The sequence below is a fragment of the Palaemon carinicauda genome, chromosome 38 (assembly GCF_036898095.1).
Source record: "Palaemon carinicauda isolate YSFRI2023 chromosome 38, ASM3689809v2, whole genome shotgun sequence".
Taxonomy (NCBI): Eukaryota; Metazoa; Arthropoda; class Malacostraca; order Decapoda; family Palaemonidae; genus Palaemon; species Palaemon carinicauda.
Window position 1 is genome coordinate 67601710 of NC_090762.1, and position 19386 is coordinate 67621095.

The window sequence follows — 19386 nt, forward strand, 5'->3', positions numbered from 1 at the left end:
GACGTGACCCACAGGAGCCTCGATACGTTTTCTATCGGCCCTGTGGTGGCTGCACAACAGCTTGTCTAACCTCAGGCTCCTTTATGGACAAGTAGCAGTGGATTGAGGGCATTGTTACCCGGTTTTAGTCTGCGTGAATGAAAGAGTATGTCTGACCCTTACTTCTTTCTTCATTCTCCCCTCTCTGGGGGAAGCAGCATCCTGGTCCTCGCATAGCTGACCTCGACCTCTGCAGGTAACCCATGCTTCCTTGTGCTCCTAGTATTAAGCTTAATACTGTTGCATCCCCCATACCTTGACGAGGTGGTATTGGGAACGTCCTATCCTAGATTCCTATCTAAAGGTCTCAAGGTCAACTTCATAGGACGAGTCACACCTTCCTCCACACACAACTTATGTAGGCCACTCGTTCCTAGCGAAACAAGGAACTTAAGCTAGGAACTTGTGAGGTGCAGGGGCTCCTTCTCTCAAGTGCTGCTCACTGAGGGATTGAGTCCCCGGGCAAAGCCGAAGTCAGTAAGGCTGGAGACTTTCCACCCTTCCTAAGGGGTAAGTCACCCAATGTAAATAGCGTGGTTTGTATTTCGGTTACGGAACAAATGACAAATTCGAAGATAATTTGTATTTTTCCTAACCATACAAACCTTAGCTATTTACACATATTTGCCCACCATCCCTGGCCCCCAAGTCAAGTCCTACCTCTAAGTGAAGTGAAGCAAATCACCGGTGTGTGGGAGGGGAGGGGTAGCAAGCTACCCTTCCCCTACCCCCCGCTAACTAGCGCGGGGGTAATTAACCCTCGTTAAAAACTATTGGCTCGTCATTTCAGCTACGCTAAAAGGTAAACCCAATGTAAATAGCTAAGGTTTGTATGGTTAGGAAAAATACAAATTATCTTCGAATTTGTCATATTTTCTTTCAGTTCTATGTAATTATGAGTGCTTGTCAAATATGTATGAGAACCTGCCATGGCCTTGAAGATCCCTCATGTGGTAATTTTATTATTCGGGTGGAGGTAGATCTCCATCTTTTGTGTTTGGGGTGTTATGGTAAGAGATGCTCTATGAATTCCCCGGAATGGTCGTCTCCCCAATGAGATAAGTCTGGTAGCCGTCATGAGAAGGCTAAAAGTGATCGTTCCCTCTCTACTTCTTTCTCTAAAGAGGGCAAGAATTTGAAACTTTCTCTGAAAAGTCCTGATTTTTTCATGTGTAACCCTTTGTGGATGGTGGCCACATGTTTAAATGAGTTTGTAGAAGTGTTATATTTGATTGTGCTTAATAAGGCAGAGAATACGCATACAGGTAGTCGTAGGCTTAGGACTGATCGAATTTATGCTCACTATAGCAACTGATGACATCGCAAGTCTCAGAAATAGTACATTGAGAGAAATATTTTTTTAAATTTTCTTTTATAAAAAGATAAAGTTTTAAACATAAAACTTACCCGCTGGTTATATAAGAATGGCTAGCGTTCCTGACGCCTCGGCAGAACTAATTCAAAACTCGCGGCTGACGCAGGCATGTCAGGTGTACACTAGCGGCCTGGTGGACTACAGGTAGAACTACCCCCACTTCATCAGATTTTTCCTGCCGGTCGTGCTGGTCGGAACTTTGAAAATTCACTCTCTTATTTATATTCAATTGGACGGTTTATTTGGTGATGTACTCTGTCTTTTTGTTTTGGCTTTCGCTTTGGAGTTTTTCCTTTTCAAATATTCTTGAAATCTTTATTATTATGAGTTTATTTAGTTATTTTGACCTTTTGTTATTGTTTAATTTTCTCTGTCACTTTTCAATATGGCCGACCCCTCCCCTTTATATAGGAAGTGTAGTAAAGGTTGTCAGACTCGACTTCCTAAAGGTTCTGTTGATCCGCACACGATTTGTGTTAAATGTAGAGGAAAATCGTATGCTTATGGGGATCGATGTGAAGAATGTTCTTCGTTAATGGAAAGTCAGTGAGTAGCTTACGAGCGTTATACTCAGAAGTTAGAGAAAGATAGAATTAGGAAAGAAAGGATTAGACGTACTTCTTCCCGTTCTGTGGATTTATCTAGGTCTGATGTAATTAATCCTTTTACCTCTCCCATAGTGGTAGATCAAGAGCCGAAAGAGCCTACGATGAGGGATACGTTATCCACAATTCAAGCTCTCAGTGTGAGGGTTGAATCTTTAGCAGCGGACAAAAAACAAATGATGTCAGAAATTAATTTTCTTAAAAGTGGTCGGACTAGTGATCGTTCAAGTGTTAAAAGTCCGACAAATGTGTTTAGTGTAGTGGAGGGCGCGCCTGCGCGATCCTATCGATCGTTTGCCTAGCCTAAGACTGCTGTCAAGCTCCCGGAAGGGGAGAAGTTATGTCGAAGGGCAAAAGGGAACGAGAGGTTCCATCAGTCGCGTAGACGTTCCCTCGAGTGATCCTGATGGCGTAGCTCAGGGCACTCACCCTCACCATAGGAAAAGTGAGGTTAGTGCTTTGTCTCCCTCTTCAGATGAGGAGTCACGTGATGATAGGTGGAACAGTGGAACAGCCGCACGTTTCTTCCCCGCAACAGCCAGGTTGTAGTCATTGGGAAACACCTGAACGTTTTCGGTCCCTTGACGAGTGTTCGTCTGCGAAGCGCTCGATGGTGGTTTCTGAGGGGGATAGAGTAATGGATTCAGATGCGGAGTTAATTTCTGGTTCGTGTGTAACGATTCATGCTCCTCCTCTTCCTTCGGACTGGGATTCGTCTCCCGAAAGGAATAAAGATGTGGAGAGCGATGAAGAAGACGTATTCGCTATAGAAAAGGCTGTACAATTATCTCCTCAGAACGATCCAAAGTGGAATATGTTGTTAAACATGAAACAACAACTCTCGTCGATGATGCAGTCTTATCGACCGGTCATTGGCAGTGAGGCTGGGCTTCAGTCTTCGGTGGTAGACCCGTTGTCGCACAGGCGGCCTGTTGTCTCTGGGACTGATGTGATATCGCACAGGCGGTCTCCCAAGTCCACTGTTCAGCGGAAGGTTGAAGTAGATTTGTTTCGGCAGAGCGCTGTTTCTCAACAAATATCAAAGGAGTATTCAGCCGATATTCATGTCAAGCGTGTTAACGTTCGCCAAGTGGCGGATCGAGCCGCGAAGCGGCAGGAGGGAAGCAGGCGCGACGCGCAAGCGGAGCCGGAGCGGCAGCGCGGCGAGCCTCAGGAGTTAATTGATGAAGGCCAACAGCGCCAGGCAGGCTCTAAGCGCCAGCGCGACGACCTACAACAATCGAGCCATGAATGGACAGAGGCGCGCCAGGACTCTTTGGAGCGGCAGCGCGATTATCGCGTGAATGTGGCGTGGCAGGAGGCGGCAGAGCGGTGCCAGCCAGACTCGCCCCATTATAGAATCAATAGTGACAGTAAACGCAAGTCGAGTGTCTGTCAGTTGGAAACTAATATGGAACAACGCAAGCGCGCCCATGTCGACACTGTTGAGCCCGCACAGGAGGTTCAACGTTTAGGACAAAACGTAGCCGCAACCTCTGTATTAGAAGATCAAGATGAGGCTCTCTCTCAGGAGGAACAGTTGGAGGATATCTCAGAAGATGAGGAGGAGAAACCACCTCAACATTCGGTGGATTTCAAAAAGTCAATGTTAGTCTTCTCTGAGTTATTTCCAGACAATATTGCACTGGTTACTCCTCGATCTCCCCCTTCTGAGTTTACCTTGGGTAGGACAGTGAAGACTTCTTTTTATACTAGAATGGTGCTTTCCCGCTCTTCTAAGAGAGCATTAAAATTAATGGGAACATGGATGGAAACACGAAAAGCTATGGGCAAGACATGCTTCGCTTTTCCACCAGCTAAGTTAGCCTCTAAATCAAACGTTTGGTATGAGACGGGAGAGGTCTTAGGTTTGGGAGCTCCGGCATCTGCGCAGGGAGACTTCTCAAACCTGGTGGATGCGCCTCGTCGTATGGCCATGAGGAGGACTAAAGTGTTGTGGTCAATGTTGGAATTTGATCACCTCTTGAAAGGATTGTTTAAAGCATTTGAGGTATTTAATTTACTGGACTGGTCACTGGGAGCCTTAAGCAGAAGAGTGACCAAGATGAAGGACACGGACACAAGTACAGTGGAACCTATACACACGAACGTATCTACATCCGAATTTAAAATATTAAACTTAGCCGGTGAATATATAATAGCTGACGGCTCGACAGATTCCAAAAACTCGCGAGCGATCACCGTGAAGGTTGCGGGTGTGACCACCAGCGCCGACTATCGGCCAGATACCGCATATACTTGTAAACATCTCCAGTTCTTCTCTGTTGGTCTTGTCGACAAGTTGGTTCCACTCGCTTTATGACCTCGAGTTTTCTACCGAATTGGTGAAGTACTTGGTTTTGGTTTTATTGCTTTCGCCGTGTTGGATTATTCAATACTATCTTCAAAAGAAATGCTTTTGAAAGGAGAGGAAAAGTGTTTTGCCTTTGCTTTTTTTTTTTATCTCTGGTTTTTCCATAGAGTAAAGATGGCCGACCTTTCCCTCAGTGTACGGAAGTGTGTTTAAGGCTTTTAGTAATTATGTTATCACGTTATAAATTATTGTTGATATTTATAGATTTTCCTCTATATATTTTATATCTCACCCGCCTTTATTAGGCCTCTTCGATTAGCTTTCCATTTATACTAAACATCAAGATAAATTTTATGTTTTGTTTATATGCGGCCTTTACCTATTCCTTGTAGGCGGTCCTAACTTGGAAAACGAAGTTAAACAACGTTGAGCCCATTCAACTTTTATTTTTGTTAAGTTTAAATAAATTGCTCTGTAAGAGTTATGAAATGAATATTTTTTAGAAAATATTTTAAGAAATATATTCTTTGAATAGTTTTCGTGCTGTTTTTTCAAAGATGAACTAACGTTTGGTTTATTTATGCTACGCAGTTTGCGCTCTATCGTTACGATAGAGAAAGAGAGAATCACGGTTTCACTTTGCAGAAAGAGTAAATCGATTTTGACGTTTTGTTCATTCTTCTTTCAAACTGAAGTGTTTTAGATACTAATTTAAAGGAACTTGTTAACTTTCAATTTCTTAGTCCTTTCAGTTTTTTCCTTTGGTCAAATAACCTGTTTATTGACGAAGGGTGAGTGGGCAATTCTCTTGTGTGTGACAAGAGAGAGAGAGAGAGACGGAGAGAGAGAGAGAACGATCCGATCTTTATTCTCGTCCCAAGTCTCTGTACAAGGAGTTTGGGAGCGAGTAACGTTGTTCTCGATTCAGTTTTTTACTCTCGTCCCAAGTCTCTGTACGGGGAGAGAGGATAAAACGTTTTTAGTTTTTATTCTCGTCTCAAGGCACTGTACGGTGAGAGATTGAAAACGTAGTCTTTAGTGAACTAGTGTTTAGTCTCCTCCCCAGTCACTGATCCTTTTTAACTTTATATATTTCCGTTTTATTCGATATATATGTATATGTTTATTGATTTTTGCATGTGTGTTTCATTTTGTACTAATGTGCTTACATTATACGACTCATTTCGCAATTATAACCTTTTGATGTAAGGGAGAATTGCGTGCTTCAGGTAAAAATCTGTTTTATTCATGCCTTATGTGAAATTATTGAAAAATACGATATCAGTGAAGTAAGTGCAAAAAACATGTTCGGAGGGTTCGTTTGTTCCTGCTTGTCGCTCCCCTAGTCCGAGACCTCTTTCAGGCTCCCCTGCATCAGGGAGAAGTAATGTCGTAGGACTTAAGGGGACGAGAGGCTTTAACCAACGTACAGACGTTCCCTCTTTGGTATCGGACGTTTCTCGTCAAGATCGCACTTACCATAAGACGGGTGAGACTGTGTTCTCCTCGTCATCCGAAGACTTTTCGCAAAAGAAACCTTGGCGCAAGGTTTCTAGACCCTTGAAGCGAAAGTCAGTCCCTTCAGGACAGGTCCAGCGTCCTGGCTGTAGCCATTGGGACAGCTCTGACCCTTTGCAGTCGTCGGAAGACTGTTCGCCTATTAAACGCAAGCGTAACACGGGGTCCGAGGGTCGCGGTAAAGGCAATGTTCAACACAGACGTTACCGTCGTCTCGGCCCGTTCCGACTCCCGTTGATCCTAAATGGGTTGTCCTGCAGGACATGCAGACTAAGCTTGCCTCCCTTATGGAGAAGTATGACGTTGAGCAGGTTCACGATGAACCTTCGCTTTCGAGTCGCCGTTACGCTAAACGAGACTCTGGCCGTCAGCCGCCCAAACGAGCATTTACTCGTCCGTTTGACGTTAGTGCTGACGTTTCTTGTACTTTGAAACGTGATGTCAGTAGTTTTTCACGTCAGTCACGTGACATGGATCCTCCCTCGCTGCAGTCTCGTGTTGACTTTCAGCCGCTGCCGCAGTCTTGTGTTGACGTTCAGCCGCTGCCGCAGTCTCGTGTTGACGTTCAGCCGCTGCCGCTGCAGCCCCGACCTGACGTTCGCCGACCGGCTCAGTTGCCTCGACTTGACGTTGAGCGTCAATCACCGCAGTCGAAGGTTGTTTTGCCTGCTCAGTCTATGCAGTCAAGGCAGTTCCAACGTGACGTCGAGCGTCAATTAACTTCAGTTGTTGTTGTTGGTCAGTCACAAGGATTTTAGTCCTTTCAGCAGCGGCGTGACGTCGCTTCCTCTACTGCTACTGCTGCTCCTTTGCTTGTTGACATTGCCTGTCAAGCGTTGCCGCCGCGGCAGGTCTCTCCTTTTCATGAGACTCGGCAATTGTCGGACGAGGTTCCTTCAGATGAGGAAGTTGCTGTTCCTCCTCCTACTGATATTCCTTTGGGGACTTTGTCAGACGGAGAGGAGCCTAAAGCTGCTCAGCCCTCTATGGACTTTAAAAAAATCATGCTGATTTTTAAGGATCTTTTTCCAGACCATTTTGTAACTGCTGCTCCTCGTTCGCCTTCGTCAGAGTTTACGCTAGGCCTAGCTACTTCGAAGCCATCGTTTTCTAAGCTAGTGCTCTCTCGCTCTTCTAAGAGAGCTTTACGTTTGCTAGGCGACTGGTTGATCACCAGGAGGAGTTTGGGGGAGACAGCCTTTGCTTTCCCTCCTTTTAAACTGGCTTCTAGAGCGAGCGTCTGGTATGACACGGGAGAAGTTCTCGGCTTGGGAGTTCCTGCCTCTGCCCAGGGAGACTTCTCAAGCCTCATAGACTCTCCCCGTCGCCTGGCCATGAGACGCTCCAAGATTTTATGGTCGGCTTCAGAGCTAGACCATCTCCTGTTGGGAGTTTTTCGAGCGTTTGAAGTTTTTATTTGTTGGATTGGTCCCTGGGAGCCTTAAGTAAGAAGGTCTCTCCAGCTGTCAATGTATTGCTGTACAATTATGTCATGCATGAACAAGGCTATCAGGGATGGCTCCAATAATCTGACAGCCACGTTCACTGCAGGAACAAGGCTATCAGGGATGGCTCCAATGATCTGGCAGCCACGTTCACTGCAGGAGTACTTAAGATGTAAGTGCGCTCAATGTGTTCATTGTCAAGACAAACTTCACGATGAAGACTACCAAATCTGTCTTGGCAGCAGTAAGGGAAGGCGACTGGATGGTCTCTCTTGACCTTCAGGATGCATACTTCCACATCCCGATTCATCCAAACTTTCTACAACATCTGAGGTTTGTGGACGGGAAAGTAATGTACCAATGTCGAGCACTGTACTTCGGCCTCATTCCTGCTCCTTTGGTTTTTACAAGGCCCTTGCAAAATGTAGCAAGCTTTCTACATTTTTTGAGGATTCAGAGCCTCCCTTTATTTTGACGTCTGGCTAATCAGGGCGTCGTCATTATATCGCTGTCTGGAGAGCCTCTAATGGACATTAGACCTAACCAAGGAGCTAGGTCTCATAGTGAACGTAGAGAAGTCGTAACTTACAGTACCCCATCCCAGACTATTCTTTATTTGGGAATGGAGATACAGTGTCTGATTTTTCGGGCCTTTTCGTCTCCCACAAGAATGGAACAAGCTCTGTTAAAAGTCCTTCACTTGCAAGAGAAAAACAGTTGCAATGTAAGAGTTTGAACTAGCCTCGTGGGAACTCTTTCATCGCTGGAGTAGTTTATCTCTCTGGGGAGACTCAACCTATGCCCTCTCCAATTTCACCTAAACCATTGGAACAAGGAGAAGGGCTTAGAGAGTATCTCTTTCCCAATCTCCAACTCAGTCTAGACATGTCTGACTTGGTGGGACAGCAACATCAGACTTCGAGAAGGTCTTTCTCTTGCGATCAAGAACCCAAACCATGTGTTGTATTCAGATGCATCGGATTTGGGTTAGGGAGCTCCACTGGACAGTCTGGAATGCTCGGGTCTGATCCACGGATCAGAAGGAACTCCATTTAAGGCAAGTAACATCTCTCCTTTGGCGAGATTTGTGCAAGGAAAAATGAATGTCTTGGCGAACTGCCTCAGCAGAAGAGGACAAGTCATCTCCATGGAGTGGACGTTGCATAAGACTGTGTGCGAGAAGCTATGGATGACAAGGGGTCAACCCACCATAGATCTTTTTGCGACTTCTCTGACAAAGAGGCTCTCGACTTACTGCTTTCCAGTTCCAGATCCAGAGGCAGCCCACATAGACGCTTTCCTGCTGGACTGGTCTCACCTGAACGTTTATGCCTTTCCACCTTTCAAGATCCTAAACAAGGTGCTGCAGAAGTTCACCTCTCACAAAGGGACCAGGTTGACATTGGTTGCTCCACTCTGGCCCGCGAGAGAGTGGTTCACAGAGGTACTTCTATGGCTGGTAGACGTTCCAAGAAGTCTGCCGTTACGGATGGATCTCTTGTGACAGCCTCACGTAAAGAGATTTTATCAAAGCCTCCCCACGCTTCGTCTAACTGCCTTCAGACTATCGAAAGACTCTCTTGAGCTCGAGGGTTTTCGAAGGAGGCAGCTAGAGCGATCGCGAGGGCTAGAAGATCCTCTACCATCAGGATCTATCAGTCGAAATGGGAGGTATTTAGAGACTGGTGCAAGTCCTCCTCTATTTCCTCTTCCAAGTGCCTCTGTAGCGCAGATTGTGAATTTTCTGCCTTATCTGAGAAACGGTCGCTCCCTCTCTGCATCTACCATTAAAGGCTACAGAAGCATGTTAGCTTCTGTTTTCAGGCATAAGGGTTTGGATCTTTCTAATAACAAAGATCTCCAAGACCTGCTTAAGTCTTTCGAGACTTCCAAGGAGCGTCATATTTCGACTCCTGCTTGGAACTTGGACGTGGTCCTACAGTTCCTTATGTCAGACAGGTTTGAACCATTAAATTCAGCCTCCCTGAAGGATCTTACCCTCAAGACACTTTTTTTTTGGTGAGCTTGGCTTCGGCTAAAAGGGTTAGTGAGATACATGCTTTTAGCAAGAACATCGGTTTCTCCGCTAATAAAGCAGTATGCGCTCTTCAACTTGGTTTTTTTGGCCAAGAATGAACTTCCGTCTCGTCCTTGGCCTAAATCATTTGAAATCCCCAGTCTTTCTGAGATTGTGGGGAATGAAGTTGAAAGAGTACTGTGCCCCGTTAGAGCTCTTAATTTTTGTTTATCCAGACCTAAACCGCGACGAGGTTGTTCAGAGGCTTTATGGTGATCCGTTAAAAAGCCCTCTTTGCCTATGTCTAAGAATGCGTGGTCTTATTTTATTAGACTTTTGATTCGGGAGGCACACTCTCAATTAAGTGAGAAGGATCATAATTTACTTAAAGTCAAGGCTCATGAAGTTAGAGCGATAGCAACTTCTGTAGCGTTTAAGCAAAATAGACCCATTAAAAGTATTATGGACGCGACCTTTTGGAGAGGCAAGTCGGTTTTCGCTTTATATTACTTGAAAGATGTCCAGACTCTTTATGAGGACTGCTACACACTGGGACCATTCGTAGCAGCGAGTGCAGTAGTGGGTGAAGGCTCTACCACTACATTCCCTTAATCCCAATATCCTTTTAATCTACTCTTGAAATTTTTAATCTTATTTTGGGTTGTACGGGAGACTAAGAAGTCTTTCGCAATCTTTTTGATTTGGCGGGTGGTCAAAATATTGTTTCTTGAGAGCGCCCAGATTAAGGGTATTGATGAGGTCCTGTTATAGGGGTGTTCACCCTGGTTATAGCAGATCCTGGGAGTCTTTCGGCATCCTAAGAGGATCGCTGGGCTTCATGAGGATAGCGGACTAATGAGGCAGAGTAATAATCAGAGTCTGCTTCCTTACCAGGTACCTATACTTAAGTCTGTTTATTGAATAATTGTCAAAAACTCTTGAGCATATACGCCTTTATTGTATTAATACTGGTCTCTACCCACCACCATGGGTGTGAATCAGCTATTATATATTCACCGGCTAAGTTTAATATTTAAAAATGATATTTTGATTATAAAATAAATTTTTGAATATACTTACCCGGTGAATATATAAATTAAAGGCCCTCCCTTCCTCCCCGATAGAGACCTAGGGGACTGAGAAGAACTGGAGATGTTTACAAGTATATGCGGTATCTGGCCGATAGTCGGCGCTGGTGGTCACACCCGCAACCTTCACGGCGATCGCTCGCGAGTTTTTGGAATCTGTCGAGCCGTCGGAGACGTCAGCTATTATATATTCACCGGGTAAGTATATTCAAAAATTTATTTTATAATCAAAATATCATTTTTCCAACATCCGAAGTAAAATTCGAGCAATTTTTCGACTCTACACCCGAATTTTATTTCGACACACGAAGTAAGCAACTTTCGTCGTACTGGTTGTATCCGAATTTTTCAATATTAAACTTAGCCGGTGATTATATAAGCTGCAACTCTGTTGCTCGACAGAAAACTCTACGTAAAAAATCCGCCAGCGATCGCTATGCAGGTAGGGGGTGTACTTCAACAGCGCCATCTGTCGTGCAGGTACTCAGTACTCAATGTAAACACAGAACTCAATTTTCTCTCTGTCGGGCTACCGGCAAGACCTACTAATTCGCTGTTACTAACTGGATTTGTTTTCACAACTATTTGGTGAAGTACACTATTCTAGTTTTGAGCTTTCGCTATGCAGGTGTTTTATCTTCATCTCAAAACTTGAACTCGTTTTGGATAGATTTAATTATGGTGACAAAGAGAGTATGGACTCTCTTTCACTTTTAAATGGCCGACCCTTCCCTTAGACGGAAGTGTGTTTAGGTTTTTAGTAATTTTTCTTATCACGTTATAGATCTATATATTTTATATCTCTCCGCCTTTATTAGGCCTCTTCGATTAACTTTCCATTTATTATAAACATATAAAAATAAATTTTAATGTTTTGTTTATATGCGACCTTTCCTGATAGTAGGCGGTCCTAACTTGGAACCGAAGTTAATCAACGTTGAGCCCGTTATATCGTATTTAGCCTTTAAAGAATTTAAAACTTTTAAATGTAATGTTTTATGAAAGAATTTCTTTGATAGTCTTCGTACTGTTTTCAAAGATGAACTAACGTTTAGTTTTTTAGGCTACGCAGTTGTTGACGTTCAGGACGTTCAACATGCGCTCTATCGTTACGATAGAGAGAGAGTTTATCACGGTTTCACTTTGCAGTAAGAGTAAATCGATTCTGACGTTTTGTTCATTCTTTCTTAGCTTAAATGTTTTAAATTCTAATTTAAAGGAACTTTTTATTTGGAAAACCTTTCAGTTTTTTCCTTTAGTCAAATAACATGTTTTTTTGACGATATATAATTGGGCTCTTCTCTTAGGTGCGAAATCAAGAGAGAAAGAGAGAGAGAGATAGAGACGGAGGGAGAGAGAGGAGAGAAAACGTTCCGTTCAAGCGGGTAACGTTGTTCTCGTGTTACTCTCGTCCCTAGTCTCTGTACGGGGAGGAAGGTAAACGTTTTTAGGTTTTTATTCTCGTCCCCAGGCTATGTGCGGTGAGAGATTGAAAACGTAGTTTTCAATATTAAACTTACCCGATAATCATGTAGCTGTCAACTCCGTTGCCCGACAGAATTCTATGGAGGGATACGCCAGCTATCACAATACTAGAAGGGGGTGTACTTACCAGCGCCACCTGTGGCCAGGTACTATAGTACTTCTTGTTGACACCTCCTCAATTTTTCCTCTGTCGTGCTTCCGGCAAGACGTTCTGGGATACGCTTATGTTCTTGGAGTGTTTTCGCGACTTTGGTGAAGTATTTCTCTTTGATTTCGGCTGTCGCTTTACTGGAAACCTTCTTATATTAGCTTGGGTAGCTTTTATATAGTCCTGATTAGCGGTTAACGATCTTTTGCTTGATTTTGAAGCCCCACTTGGCTGGCTCTTTGGATTCGAGATGTCTGACATTTCACAGGCCCCCACCCATAGACGATGTAGGTCTTGTAATAGGCGTATTCCGAAGGCCTCGGTAGATCCTCACACCGCTTGTTCTGACTGTAGGGACAGGCCCTGTCAGTTAGAAAATCGATGTGAGGAATGCGCCGGACTTTCGGAACTTGATTTTGTCCGTCTTTTGAAATATTCAACTAAGTTAGAGAGAGGCAGAGTTAGGAGGAGTTCTTCTCACTCTTCACTTTTTTCCTCACCTCATGATCCCCTACCTTTTCCTACCCCTGTAGTGGCTACCCCCGAACCTACTATTTGCCCTCAGCCTAATATGTCTGTTGTGTTGCGTGCTATTCAGGCCTTAGGCGATAAAGTAGAGTCAGTGGTTAGCGATCATAAGTCTCTTATGGCCGAAGTCAAGGAGCTTAAGGTCAAGAGTGCAGTGGGTGGTATTAGTGCCAGTGCTGTGACGAGTGCTAGTGTCAGTGCAGTGCCAAGTGCTAGTGTCAGTGTCAGTGTGGTGCGTGAGGATTCTTCTGTGCGCGCCAGTCGTCCTCCCAGTCCGGGACCTCTTGCAAGCTCCCATGCCCAGGGGAGAAGCAATGTCGAAGGGCAAAAGGGTTCGGCAGGCCTTGATCGGCGCACAGAAGTATCCTCGGTGGTTGCGGGCGTGTCTTCCAGAGACCGTCACTCCCACCTGCAGACGATTGAGCCCGTCTTTTACTCGTCCGCTGATCAATTGTCAGGGAAGAAACGCTGGACTCAGGTCTCTAGACCACTCAAACGCAGAGTCCAGTACGCGAGCGCTCAACCGGGCTGCAGTCATTGGCTCAGCTCTGACTCGCCACAGTCATCAGTCGACTGCACTCCGCCCAAGAGGAGTAAGGTTCTGCCGCAACAGATCTCTGCTGTTCAGGCTTTGCCTCAGCAGACCGTAGTGTCTGCCGACCCCAAGTTGTCTCTTCTGCAGTCCATGCAGTCACAACTTTCGGTCTTGATGCGTGAGTGTCGAGCTGAGAAGGTTGCGCCTCCGCCTCCGCCTGCACTTGCTCCGCCTGCGCTCGCTCCGCCTGCGCTCGCTCCGCCTGACCGCAGTACCACCTGCCAGGCGTACGATGTTGAGCCACGTTCTGAGTTTACTGTTCCCAGTGGTGTTCAGCCTCCGCCTTCCTTAAGGCAACCTCAGCAATGGGATCAGGAGGCTTATACCCCTCTTCCTCCGCTTCCACTTGCTGCTCCACCAGTGTTGCAACACTCAGTCGAGGTACAACAACCTCTCCCAACCATGAGTCAGTCTCCTCAGCTCTCGCTGCAGCGAGCTCAACCCTCCTCTAGGCAAGCATCACAACACCTTAGCCTTGCGCCTCAGGAGCCTCAACTGGCGAGACATTTACTTTGTTCTGCGCAGCCTCTATCTCATCGCTCTCCGCTCACACCACAGGAACAGGAACTTACTACTCCGCTTCCGCCAACCTCTCAGCAAGCTCAACCCTTGAGTTCAGCCACTCATGCCAGGAGTCAGCCTCCTCCACCCATGCGCCTACCTTCTGCTTCTGCTTTTGTTCAGCCTTTGCAGTCTGAGCCTCAGGTGTTCCCTCAACAGAGTCTTGAAGAGGAAACCACTAATATTGATGTTCCAGCTCGTACTGACTCTGCTGTTCAGCATACCTTTCCGATCTCTTCGCTACACTCTGGTGATGAGGCGGCACACCTGGATCCCTCATCAGACGTGGATGAATCCAAGTCTTCCCCGCCTTCTATTGACTTTCGTAAGGTCTTGGCTCTGTTTAGGGAGGTATACCCAGACCACTTTGTCTCTGCTATTCCCCGCTCTCCACCATCTGAGTTTTCGCTGGGCATGCAGCCAGCTAAGTCTACCTTTACTAAGCTAGTCCTAGCAAGGTCCTCTAAGAGAGCGTTTAGGATCTTAGGGGAGTGGTTGCAGACTAAGCAGCACCTTGGCAAGACTTCGTTCATGTTTCCTCCGACTAAGCTCACTTCTAAAGCGGGCGTTTGGTATGCCACAGGAGAGGAACCAGGCTTGGGAGTACCTGCCTCTGCCCAGGCTGACTTCTCAAGTCTGGTAGACTCGCCTCGTAGAACTGCAATGAGGCGCTCTAAGGTTTGCTGGACCTTCTCAGACCTTGATCACCTTCTGAAGGGTGTTTTTAGAGCATTTGAGATGTTCAACTTCCTAGACTGGTGCCTGGGGGCCCTCAGCAAGAAGACCTCCCCTGCGGACAAGGATTCTGCCATGCTACTGATGTCCTGCATGGATAAGGCCATTAGAGATGGATCTGGCGAGCTTGCGTCGTTGTTTGTATCAGGGGTTCTTAAGAAAAGGGAACAGCTTTGTTCCTTCCTTTCCTCCAGCATTACACCTTGTCAAAGGTCTCAACTCCTTTTCGCTCCGCTCTCGAAGTTCCTCTTCCCGAAGAGCTGGTTAAGGAATTGTCTGCTGCCCTGATACAAAAGGACACACATGATCTTGTAGCCTCATCGGCTCGTAAGACTAAGGTTGCTACCTCAGTCCCTAGGACTTATCGCACCCCAGTAGCTGATACTCCTGCTACGAGGTTCATACCGCCCTTTCGTGGTAGAGCCCCCAGCCGAGGAAGCTCCCGTCCAGACTCTTCCAGGAGCAAGTCTAGGAAAGGTTCCAAGGCCTCTAAAGGAAAAAACTGACTCTCCGCATCTCCAGACAGCAGTAGGAGCCAGACTCAAGAGCTTCTGGCAAGCCTGGGAAAAGAGAGGTGCAGACGCACAGTCTGTCAGTTGGCTGAGGGAGGGTTACAGGATTCCATTCTGCCTCAAACCCCCTCTGACCACATCTCCCATCAACCTCTGTCCCAACTACAAAGAAGAGGACAAGAGGCTAGCGTTGCACCAGGAGGTATCGCTACTTGTGCAGAAGAAGGCAGTGGTTATAGTCCGGGACCATCAATCCCCGGGCTTCTACAACCGTCTCTTTCTGGTGGCCAAGAAGACAGGAGGTTGGAGACCGGTGCTGGACGTCAGCGCGCTCAATGCGTATGTCACCAAGCAGACGTTCACGATGGAGACGACGAAGTCGGTCCTAGCAGCGGTCAGGCAGGAGGACTGGATGGTCTCGTTGGACTTGAAAGATGCCTACTTTCACGTTCCTATCCATCCAGACTCCCAACCTTTCCTGAGATTCGTTTTTGGAAAGGTTGTCTACCAATTCCAAGCCCTGTGTTTTGGCCTAAGCACAGCTCCTATGGTGTTCACGCATCTGATGAGGAATATAGCAAAATTCCTCCACTTATCGGACATCAGAGCCTCCCTCTACTTAGACGACTGGCTGTTGAGAGCCTCCACGAGTCGTCGCTGTCTGGAGAGTCTCAACTGGACTTTGGACTTAATCAGAGAACTGGGTCTATTAGTCAACATAGAAAAGTCTCAGCTCATTCCCTCCCAATCCATTGTGTACCTGGGAATGGAGATTCGGAGTCAGGATTTTCGGGCTTTTCCATCGGCCCCAAGGATAAGCCAAGCCCTAGATTGCATCATGAGCATGCTGAAGAGGAGCAGTTGCACGGTGAGACAGTGGATGAGTCTCACAGGGACCCTTTCATCACTGGCCCTGTTCGTCGAACTAGGGAGACTCCACCTCCGCCCTCTTCAATTCCATCTTGCAGCTCATTGGGACAAGGGTTTGACTCTCGAAGCAGTCTCTATCCCAGTCACCAAAGAGATGAAGACCACTCTCTTGTGGTGGAAGACCAATCTCCTTCTCAGGGAGGGCCTATCGTTGGCTATTCAGACCCCCAATCTTCATCTCTTCTCAGATGCATCGGACTCGGGCTGGGGTGCGACCTTGAACGGACGGGAATGCTCGGGAACGTGGAACGAAGAACAGGGAACGCTCCACATCAACTGCAAGGAGCTACTAGCAGTTCATTTAGCCCTGCTGAACTTCAAGTCCCTCCTGCTAGGCAAAGTGGTGGAGGTGAACTCAGACAACACCACAGCCTTGGCTTACATCTCCAAGCAAGGAGGGACCCATTCGAGGAGCCTATACGAGATCGCAAGGGACCTCCTCATTTGGTCAAGAAGTCAAAACCTCACTTTGGTCACGAGGTTCATTCAGGGCAATATGAACGTCTCAGCAGATCGCCTAAGCAGAAGGAATCAGGTCATTCCCACGGAATGGACCCTCCACAAGAGTGTGTGCAACAGACTTTGGACCTTGTGGGGTCAACCTACCATAGATCTGTTTGCCACCTCCATGACCAAGAGACTTCCGCTGTACTGTTCCCCAGTTCCAGACCCTGCAGCAGTTCATGTGGATGCTTTTCTGCTGAACTGGTCCCATCTCGACCTTTACGCATTCCCACCGTTCAAGATAATCAACAAAGTCCTGCAGAAATTCATCTCGCACGAAGGGACACGGCTGACGCTGGTTGCTCCCCTTTGGCCTGCAAGAGAATGGTTCACAGAGGTACTTCAATGGCTAGTCGACATCCCCAGGACTCTACCTCTAAGAGTGGACCTTCTACGTCAACCTCACGTAGACAGGTTACATCCAAACCTCCACGCTCTTCGGCTGACTGCCTTCAGACTGTCGAAAGATTCGCTAGAGCTAGAGGCTTTTCGAAGGAGGCAGCCAGTGCGATTGCCAGAGCTAGAAGGGTTTCCACTCGTAGAGTCTACCAATCTAAGTGGGAAGTCTTCCGGAGCTGGTGTAGAGCCAATTCAGTATCCTCTACCAATACCTCTGTGACCCAAATAGCTGACTTCCTATTACATCTTAGGAATGAGAGATCCCTTTCAGCCCTTACGATTAAAGGGTATAGGAGTATGTTGGCTTCAGTTCTCCGCCACAGAGGTTTGGACCTTTCTTCCAACAAGGACCTTCAAGACATCCTTAAGTCTTTTGAGACTTCTAAAGAGCGTCGTCTATCCACTCCAGGCTGGAACCTAGACGTAGTCTTAAGGTTCCTTATGTCACCTAGGTTCGAACCTCTCCAGTCAGCTTCCTTCAAGGACCTTACCCTCAAGACTCTTTTCCTCGTCTGCCTTGCAACAGCTAAGAGAGTCAGTGAGGTTCATGCCTTCAGCAAGAACATTGGTTTCACGACCGAATCTGCAACATGTTCTTTTCAGCTCGGATTCCTAGCAAAGAACGAACTTCCTTCACGTCCTTGGCCTAGATCGTTTGAAATACCTAGCCTCTCCAACATGGTAGGTAACGAACTAGAGAGAGTTCTTTGCCCTGTCAGAGCTCTCAAGTATTATCTTAATAGGTCTAAACCTATTCGAGGACAGTCAGAAGCCTTATGGTGTGCCATCAAGAAACCTTCGAGGCCCATGTCCAAGAATGGGGTTTCGTATTATATAAGGCTTCTGATTAGAGAAGCCCATTCTCACTTAAAGGAGGAAGACCTTGCATTGCTGAAGGTAAGGACCCACGAAGTAAGAGCCGTAGCTACTTCGATGGCCTTTAATAAAAACCGTTCTCTGCAGAGCATAATGGATGCAACCTATTGGAGGAGCAAGTCAGTGTTTGCATCATTTTATCTTAAAGATGTCCAGTCTCTTTACAAGAACTGCTACACCCTGGGACCATTCGTAGCAGCGAGTGCAGTAGTAGGTGAGGGCTCAGCCACTACATTCCCTTAATCCCATAACCTTTTTTTAACCTTTCTCTTGAATGCTTGTATTGTTGTTTTTTATGGTTGTTACGGTAGGCTAAGAAGCCTTCCGCATCCTTTTGATTTGGCGGGTGGTCAATTCATTCTGGAGAAGCGCCTGGGTTAGAGGTTGTGTAGAGGTCCTTTAGTAGGGGTTGCAGCCCTATATACTTTAGCACCTTTGGGTTGATTCAGCCTCCAAGAGGAACGCTGCGCTCAGTAAGGAAGACGAACTTAAAAAAGAGGCAGAGTAACGGTTCAATTCGACTTCCTTACCAGGTACTTATTATTTCATTGTTATTTGAGATAACTGTTATATGAAATATGGGATACTTAGCTATCCTTTAATCTTGTACACTGGTTTTCACCCACCCCCCTGGGTGTGAATCAGCTACATGATTATCGGGTAAGTTTAATATTGAAAAATTTTATTTTTATTAGTAAAATAAATTTTTGAATATACTTACCCGATAATCATGATTTAATTGACCCTCCCTTCCTCCCCATAGAGAACCAGTGGACCGAGGAAAAATTGAGGAGGTGTCAACAAGAAGTACTATAGTACCTGGCCACAGGTGGCGCTGGTAAGTACACCCCCTTCTAGTATTGTGATAGCTGGCGTATCCCTCCATAGAATTCTGTCGGGCAACGGAGTTGACAGCTACATGATTATCGGGTAAGTATATTCAAAAATTTATTTTACTAATAAAAATAACATTTTATATGAACTAGTGTTTAGTCTCTTTCCCAGCCACTAAATATATGTTTTCTGTTTTTTGCTGGTATTAATGAGCTGCATTATACGACTTATTTCGCAATTACTACCTTTTAATGAAGGGTAGAATTGCGTGTTTCAGGTAGAAATCAGTAAAAGTTTCGATTTCAGTGAAATAAGTGCAAAACAGAAAATCGATAAAGTGATATGCGCAAAGTGTTACAGTGTTGCGTCCGAGGGTTCGTCTGTTCGTGCCTGTCGTTCACCTAGTCCGGGACCTCTTGCAAGCTCCCAAGCCCAGGGGAGAAGTAATGTCGAACGACTTATGGGTTCGAGAGGCCTTGATCAACGAACAGACGTTTCCCTCCGTGGTTTCGGGCGTATCTACCCAAGATCGCCCCACCCACACAAAGACGAGAGAGCCCATTTATTCCTCGTCTGCGGAAGAGGTTTCTCGTAAGAAACCATGGACCAAGGTCTCGCGGCTTATTAAGCGCAAGTCGGTCCCTTTCGCGCAAGTCCAACGGCTCAGTTGTAGCCACTGGGTCAGTTCGGACTCGCTGCAGTCTTCCGACGACTGCTCACCTCCTAAGAGAGGCAAAGCGGTACCGCATCAGGCAGTCACACCGTCTGTTGCCGCACCTGCTCCTGTAGACCCTAAGTGGTCTTTGCTGCAGACCATGCAGTCTCAGTTAACGTCATTGATGCGGGACTTTCGTGCGGAGAAGGTTGACACTGCACCA